The sequence below is a fragment of the Chrysemys picta genome, chromosome 2, assembly GCF_011386835.1.
Source record: "Chrysemys picta bellii isolate R12L10 chromosome 2, ASM1138683v2, whole genome shotgun sequence".
Taxonomy (NCBI): domain Eukaryota; kingdom Metazoa; phylum Chordata; order Testudines; family Emydidae; genus Chrysemys; species Chrysemys picta.
In genome coordinates this window covers 160353772-160362366 of record NC_088792.1, presented here as the reverse complement: position 1 = coordinate 160362366, position 8595 = coordinate 160353772, and the positions used below count along the sequence as shown (strand labels likewise).

Genomic DNA, 8595 nt, shown 5'->3' with positions numbered 1-8595 from the left:
TCTGACAGCCTCTGGTGATGGCCCCCATAGAGGTTGCTGAGTCTGCTTCAGCTCTTGCTAACAAAAAGGAGTCTTTTAACTCAGGTAGTAGAGTTTAGGCTTTTAGATCCAGGGTTCAATCCCCACTGCCAACAACCCACTCATGCACATCCCATTACAAAAGCAACTAAACAGACGACACTCGACAAAACCCATAAACCCAGGAACATTTTGCTCAGTTTGGGATTCTCTTGCAAATATTTCATACCGTTACATTCAAAACTAGACTGGTAGGTACTTTCAGTTCTAGGAAATGCCGCCTTCTTTCCCTGCTGGGTCAGTGAGTGATACATTACATTTGTCTAGCTCACAAAGTGATGTAACATAAATCATGTTTCTGACAGTGGCAGCTGTTAGTCATCATTGCCATCAGTACTAAGGCCTACCATGGGAACTTAGGCAAAATTCTTTGGCAATGGTCTTGCCACAATGGTAAGTAACTTGTGTTGCTGCTGTTTTCCTGACAGCAGTCTTCCTTTGGAAGCTACAGGAAGGTCAACCATTTTTTGGCTGAAGGTCAAGGGACACCTGCAATGATGGCTACAAACAGCCCTGAAGAACCCAACGGCTCAAGGGTTGTTGCTGTTTGAAAGAGATAAAGTTATAACTACTAAACGTGCCTGGAAGTGAAATTAGACTGATCACATAATCTCATTAGCCTCTGACTACCAGTCCAGCATGGGAATATGAATCTTAATTGGTATTTTCTTATCAATACACCAAAGTCAGTGGAATTAGGGATAAGGCTCTTAATACAACCTGGATTTTTGGAAGATGCTTCTGATTTTATTGTGATCAGGAAATACCGCCAGTGCAGAGATAAAGGGCATAGGGAGAGGGTTCATTTACGATAGGAACAAGAACTTGTATTTGCAAGGTAGCGGTATAGATAAACAGTCACATCTGCACAGCTCTCTAGCTCACACACAAAAAATATACAGTCTGTGCAAAGAACGCCCATGAAATCAGCAGCACATATATATAGGAAATTAAAATGGATCATTGTTTCTTGCTTGGGTAGGTCTCTGGGGGGTCTTTTGATTATACCACATTGCTTAACATAATACCCCAGAAAATATGCCACAATATATATTACCTAACCCCCAAACAAAGTACTCCATGAATTGCAGGAATTGCATTAAGTATTATATTTTTACTGGTTGATTAAAGTTAAGTGCATGTTGAAGCAATTTGCTGAACAGGGATGCTTGGCTGAATTGGGACCTAAATGCATATCCAAGCACTTAGTGGGATTTTCACCCCTCTTCCTCCTTCTTAGTAGAGAAACATGAATTCTTACATTAATTTGAATCTCCTGTCACGCTAACAAATGAAGAGCGGCAGATATAATATCCCATCAACCCAAGCCCAAAACACCAGCTGCTCGCTTTGTCAGAGTGACCCGAAGTAAACAACAGGGTGTTGGCTGGTTTATTTTTCCGCTGATTAAGCATAAACGCAGGACTCCTCAGAGTGCATTAGCCTGCTGGAACATTCTTCTCAGTGTGACTGCCTTGCAGCAGATATCCCGTGCCCATCTTTGGCAGCAGTGAAAGGTAGAGCTTTGCCTCTTTCATGGGAGTAAATGAGCAAAATGTCTGTAATAATTGAATCTGCAATTCTTTCTTGTTGTGGAAGTACTTCCTATTCATTCCCTGTCTGTCAGCCCCAAGCTGCATTTTTCTCTTTATTATGTCAGCTATAACATATAGCTCAACCTCTCCCCCCAACCCTCTGTGAGCTTTTCTTGTTCCTAATTTCTTTCACTTCATTTTTTACTTCCCCTCTCGCTGAACATTGTCCTTGGGAATTGGCTGGATAGGTGGGAATACCCACTAGGACATGCCCCAGGCACAGGTCTCAACTAGTGAGTCAGGAGCAAATTCACTTGTTTTGAGACACATGTCCTGAATGTTCATGCAGGATTGTAAGAGCGTGTAAAGTATTTCCTTATTCCCCTATAGTGTCTACCACAAGACAAGAGAGGAAACAGCTTCTGCAGGACTGCTATTCCCTCTCCCAGGCAGCTGGGCAGAGAGTGGGCAGGAATGGCAGCCTTATCCCCTGTGCACTAAGCAGCCTGCTGAGGGACATGCTATGCACCAGGCATAGGGCTGGAGGGAAACTGGAAAGCAGCTTGTGATGGTCTGGGCCATAGTCTGCTTCCTGGGCTGATCGTAGTGTTGACATCACTAGGCATCACCCTAGGTAACTCGGGAGGGTGGAAGGCCACTAAGTGTCAATGAAGCCTTCCTGCACTAGGCCTAAGTGAACCAAACTCTATCCTTCCATGTTTAAACTCTAATCAACCTCAAAAGCCAGGTGCAATTGGAATATGTAAGCAACCAGTTATCTGTGTGCAACCCCCTGCTCAAGCGGTAATAATGAGGCCTGCATGTTTCTGGCTGAAGGGAAAAAGGACAAGATAACGGTTTAAAGAAGTTACTAACAAGCTAGGCTTATAGCTGCCAAGAATGACTTAACTATTACCAGGGACGGGAGGGGTAGAGGGAGGAATGGGGGGGAGAAAGGGAGGGCTAGAGCGGAAAGGGAGGGGGGTGAGGCTTAACTGCAAAATGTATAAAAGAAGAAAAACTGTTCCTGTTAATGTGCTTGATCTGAGACGTGCCTGTCTCCTTGCACCGCTTTGGGATCCCAAATAAACTTTGTTTGCTTCTCCACCTGGTGTGTTTATTGACGCGAAGCGCACCGGGCAACGAACCCGCTGTTGCTTTGCCTCGGGCACTCTGTGCTGGCAACAGTTTTGGCGCCCAACGTGGGGCTCGAGGCTGAAATTTAGCCTTGCCCGGACCCCTCTCGGAGGTCGACAGATTGCGGCGACGACCGACGCCCAGCGCGCACCGGTGACTTTACCGGGGGCCTCGGCGGAGACGTGGTTTGGTCGACCCCAGAGGGCACAACGGTGCAACGCGCTCAAGTACTGGAGAAGCAGCTGCGGGCGACGGTGGGGAACCGGTCCCATGGATAGGGCGACGGTGCAGAACCGGACCCTTGGATAAGGTAGGAACAGTCCAGTGGGGACTTTATCTGTCTTGACCTGGGGACGCCCAGTGTCTACCTGTTATGACCTGGGGACGCCCAGTGTCTCCCTACGGGGCAGGGACAGAGTATGGCAGGCAGGGCAAGGTGTACACCCTTGGAATGCATTCTGGTGAATTGGAAAGTGTTTGGATCGGATCCGTTGATTAAAAGTAAACTGAAAAAGTTCTGTACAGTAGACTGGCCTCAATATCAGCTAGAGGACCAGGAAAGGTGGCCACCGGAAGGATCACTTAATTATAACACGATCCTTCAATTACTTCTGTTTTGTCAGCAAACGGGTAAATGGAATGAACATATGTATGTACAGTTGTTTATGTTGCTAAGAGATAGGTTAGATATTTTGCAAAAGAGTAATTTGACTCCGACAGGTTCGGTAGTAGCTACTGTTAGTCCCCAGAACCACCCCCCCCCCACAGCTGTAATGGCAGGTCCGGTGTCCCCTTCGGCTATCACACCCCCACCATATAAAGACAAGGTGTCTCAGGTCCCAGAGATTGCCCCCTCGGTGGAATTTTATCCGTTGATCACTGAGACCGTGGTGTCCAGACATGGCTCAGATAGGAATCAGGCCACTACTATGCAGGTTTACACCCATGTGCCTTTTAACCCGGTGGACCTAGCAGCCTTTAAGGCACAGGCAGGGGAATTCTCTACGAACCCAAGCAAGTCTATCTCGGTCTTTGAAGGGTGCCTGGCTAGCTGTAAGCCTGACTGGGATGATTGTAATGTCCTTATGCGGACCCTGCTGTCTGAGGTGGAGCGTAATCAGGTTGTGTCTAAAGAAAAGGAAAAGAGGCAAGCGAAAATGATGGTCGCAGCAGTACAGGCTGGTGGCAGGGGAAAATTCCAGGAAGGTGGAAGGGGCCAGGGAATGAAAGGACATGGGCGTGGGCGCCCTGGCTCACAGGAAAGGTGTCTGGGTCGCAACCAGTGTGCCATATGCCGGAAGGAGGGACATTGGAAAAATGAGTGCCCCGAAAGGGAAGGTACCCTTATGGTGGCAGCGGAGGATCAAGAATAGGAGTGTCAGGGGAGACGGACTATCCTGCCCCTGGAACCCCGAGTAAACATGAGGGTGGGAGACTTGGACATAAACTTTTTAATAGACTCTGGAGCTGCACGAACCGCCGTAAATCAACCCCTGCAGCTGCCTGTGTCAGAGTTCCTCACTGTGGTGGGTGCCACAGGGAAAGGAACCAAGTGCCCAGTATATGCCCCAGCGGAATGTGCTTTGGGAAACAGAACTCTATCTCACAAACTCGTTTACCTCCCCGATTGTCCAACACTTCTACTAGGATGGGACCTGCTTTGTTGCTTAGGAGCCACCCTGCATTTCACCCAAGATGAAATAACCCTCACCTTACCCCCAGAGAATGCCTGGATAATGACCCTTGCAATTGAGCCCTCAGCCATGCAAGCCACAGAGTGGAGCCAGTGGGATGACAAAAGGTGGGTTAAAAAGCAGCTTTGCTGGACAGTGTTGGCCCAGGGATTTAAAAATTCCCCCACCCTTTTCGGCCAGGCCCTGGCCAGAGACTTGGAGGAGTGGGACAATGAGGACAGGGTCCTCCTCCTGCAATATGTGGATGACTTGTTAATTGCTGCTGTGGGTCTCACCCCTTGCCTTAAAGCCACTGTGAGCCTCCTGAACTTTGTTGGACTCCTCAAAAGTGGGTGTGCTCGTCCTGGTTTGTTGCTCCAAAGCTCTGTATAGAAGTTATTTTACTGGAAGGGTGTATAGTGGCAATGTGTATGTGTTCATTGTTGGGAAAAGGTGTATGAGTGAAGAGTGGAAGTTTCCTTTGTAAGTTAAAAGAAGCCAAGAAGGAGAGCAGGAAAAAGAACAGAACGAGTTAACTGAGGGAAAAAATATAGCTAGCAAGCTCAGTCCAAAGATAAGATGCTGGCACCATCCAAGGACACTACCCAGAGCTAAGACTTGGCCGACAGCCAAGAAAAGGGGGGGCCTGAATGTGCCCAAGCAACTATGAGATCTGCAAAACATTGTCAGGCATTAATGAAATGTGTTAGGTTTCTTTTCTCACAGATAAAAGAAGTGCTACCCAAAGACCCTAGCAGCCCTGCCATTCATTGAAATAAGGAGACTGAGTCTACGTAAGGTCCATCAACGAAAAACTGCTTTGGCTCCACACTGGAAAGGCCCTTTCCAAGTCCTGTTAACCACCAACACCGCTGTGAAGTACCAAGGACTGCCCACCTGGACCCAGGCTTCTCACTGTAAAAGGACCCCTCCACCTCGGGAGGACTCTCCGACTGATGATAAGCCTATTTAAAGACAGGGTGATGTGCTAGTAACCTCTCCCCTGTATGATGCTGAACCACACTGTTTCAGGAAAAGAGAAGAAGGAACACTTGCTTCATTGAAACCACAAAGTCCAGGAATTCCTGACTACAAAAGACATTAAGAACTGACCCTGGTGAAGAAACAAAGAATTATACGCTGGCAGGGAGGCTCTTACACCCCTGGCCTCCCAGGTACAGGCTGAATGTCTAGTCTGCCAAAAGAACAACCCTCGACCAGGAGTGTCAGTGCCACCAGCCACTCTGGAACCTACCCCAGGCCCAGGGCTGGTTTGGCAAATAGACTTTACTGAGTTCCCCCAGACCCGAGGATTCAAATACCTTTTCGTCTTGGTGGATCGATTCAGCAGATGGCCTGAAGCCTTCCCATGCCAAAACAGTGGCTCTGAAATTTGTCAAGGAGATCATTCCCCGCTTCGGCCTCCCCCAGTGGATGGAATCTGACAACGGAACACACTTCACATCCCAAGTTGTTCAGAAGATATCGGATGCCCTGCAAATCCCCTGGAAGCTCCACACTCCATGGCGACCGCAGGCCAGTGGAGTAGTGGAACGCACAAATCAGACACTTAAGCGGCACCTCTCAAAGGTCTGCAAAGAGGCTTCCCTTAAGTGGCCTGATGCCTTACCCCTTGTTTTGCTCCACATGCGCTCTCTCCCAAAGGGCAGGTTAGGGCTCAGTCCCTTCGAGATTATGTTTGGAAGGGCATGGCCTATGAACGGTACACCGGTTCTGGCAGGGAAGTGGGAAATGGGGTGTGGCTTTTTATCTCAGTATATGTGTTCTCTGTCTGCTGTTTTCTGTTCTCTCCACAGGTATACCAGAGATTTGCAGCCTCTCCTGCTGGATGCCCCTGTCCACTCCTTGCAGCCAGGCGACTCCATTCTCGTTCGGACCTGGAAGGACAAGCCTCTCCAAGAGAAGTGGAAGGGACCCCACACCGTCCTGCTGGTCTCCCACACAGCAGCAAAGGTCAAGGGACACAAGAACTGGATTCATCACTCCCGTCTGAAGGCAGTGCCCGCTCCTGAACGGTGGACCGTCCAGCCTACGGAAAAGGACTACCAGCGACGACCTGGGACTTAAACTGTTATTCAAAAAACAATAAGATCTGCTGGGAATGCCCTGTGGTCTCTCTGGACAGTCGCAGCGCATTCCCCGTGAAAACTCTAAGCGTTGGTTGTGTTTACTCTCACAGGGCCGGCCTAACCTGGTGGCCTGGTCCTTTTATTTTTAATCTGCCTACTATTGGTAATTGATATTTTGTGGGTATTTGGGGAATTGTAATTGTTAGGCCCTAGGGTCACCTGCCCAGCATGTTAGGCCCTAGGGTCCAGGGTCTGCCACAGTGGTACTCTTTGCCATAGGGACACTCCTTTCATTACCTCCCGTTTCCCCCCAGGCACATGTGGGATGGAAAGGGATCCCTACTAACTTGGAAACAAACACATATGAGTCCTTGAAGGTTTGCTTTGCCCAAGAGTTTAACCTCTCTAACTGCTGGGTATGCTCCCAAATCCCGCACCACGCAGCAGGGTTACCCTGGAGAGTGGTCCCCCAAAATTTGTCAGATATCTGTTGGGGATGGTTCAGTAGGGGAAGAAATACCTCAGGCACCCCCTTGTCACAAAACTGTACCATTGAATCCCAGTATGCATTAAGGGACAACCCCTGGCCGCCCCAGGCAGCGTAAATCTTTGTATGCCACCTCAGAGCCCATTAAGGAAGGAGACAGGTTGGGTATAATCCTCCTCCCATCCCATGGGGTGGGACGACTAACCCAATTTTATCGCAGGCTCTCTGTGTTTCTCACCACATTCGCCAATGAAACCTTGGCCATAGAGAAGAGCCTTAACTCAGAGCTATACCAGCTCCGGTTGCTGTCCCTGCAAAACAGACAGGCCTTAAATTATGTTTTAGCTTCCCAGGGCGGGGTGTGTGCCCTTATTGGGAATGAATGTTGTACTTATGTCCCGGAAAACTCACAGGACATTAACAAGCACGTCCTGTCGGCCAAACAGGCTTTCGAGCCGTGGAAGGCCCAGGAAAGGAAACCCACGATTTTCGATTCCCTTTGAAGTTGGTTGCCCGACCTAGGAGGACTGGGGGGTGGCCTTGTGCGTCTCTTCCTCACAGGTGTGGTACTGTGCCTGGTCACCCTCCTCCTGATTGCTTGTTTTAAAATGCTCCTCTTTGTGCCCCCCGCTCCTCAAAAATCCCGGCATACCCTCTCATTGAAAACCCCAGCTTCATAGCACTTAATCATATCTTGTCCACAGAATATGAGAAAATTCAGCCAAAGGCTTGTTGAGTATTCTCAAAGGAGGGAGTTGTTGACGTCACTAGGCATCACCCTAGGTAACTCGGGAGGGTGGAAGGCCACTAAGTGTCAATGAAGCCTTCCTGCACTAGGCCTAAGTGAACCAAACTCTATCCTTCCATGTTTAAACTCTAATCAACCTCAAAAGCCAGGTGCAATTGGAATATGTAAGCAACCAGTTATCTGTGTGCAACCCCCTGCTCAAGCGGTAATAATGAGGCCTGCATGTTTCTGGCTGAAGGGAAAAAGGACAAGATAACGGTTTAAAGAAGTTACTAACAAGCTAGGCTTATAGCTGCCAAGAATGACTTAACTATTACCAGGGACGGGAGGGGTAGAGGGAGGAATGGGGGGGAGAAAGGGAGGGCTAGAGCGGAAAGGGGGGGGGGAGGCTTAACTGCAAAATGTATAAAAGAAGAAAAACTGTTCCTGTTAATGTGCTTGATCTGAGACGTGCCTGTCTCCTTGCACCGCTTTGGGATCCCAAATAAACTTTGTTTGCTTCTCCACCTGGTGCGTATATTGACGCGAAGCACACCGGGCAACGAACCCGCTGTTGCTTTGCCTCGGGCACTCTGTGCTGGCAACAGTAGGGCAACTCAACTATGCCCTGGCCCTTATACAAGGCTCATGGCAAAGCCACAGTTTAGCCCTTTATGGGTGGATGGGAGGAGGGGTCCTCAAAAGGTTGGGAAATGAGTCCTGAAACTTTTCTTTTATAACATGCTGTCACAGTGTGGGAAAGGTTCTGAATCACTATGCTAGGGTAGCCAGAGAAAACCAGCCTACCTAATATTTGAAAAAAGTAAGGAAGAAGGTGTCCAGTAGGCCCAGTGATTGTAAACAAGAC

General features: G+C 48.7%; 1 long non-coding RNA gene across 1 annotated transcript; it reads left to right on the top strand.

Annotated features, from left to right (window-relative positions):
* Positions 1 to 2595: 2595 nt before the first annotated feature.
* On the top strand, positions 2596 to 8252 carry LOC135981560 (uncharacterized). The gene is made up of 2 exons (XR_010598627.1): positions 2596 to 3060; positions 6241 to 8252. It is a non-coding gene; the product is annotated as an uncharacterized LOC135981560 (long non-coding RNA).
* The last annotated feature ends 343 nt before the right edge of the window (positions 8253 to 8595 follow it).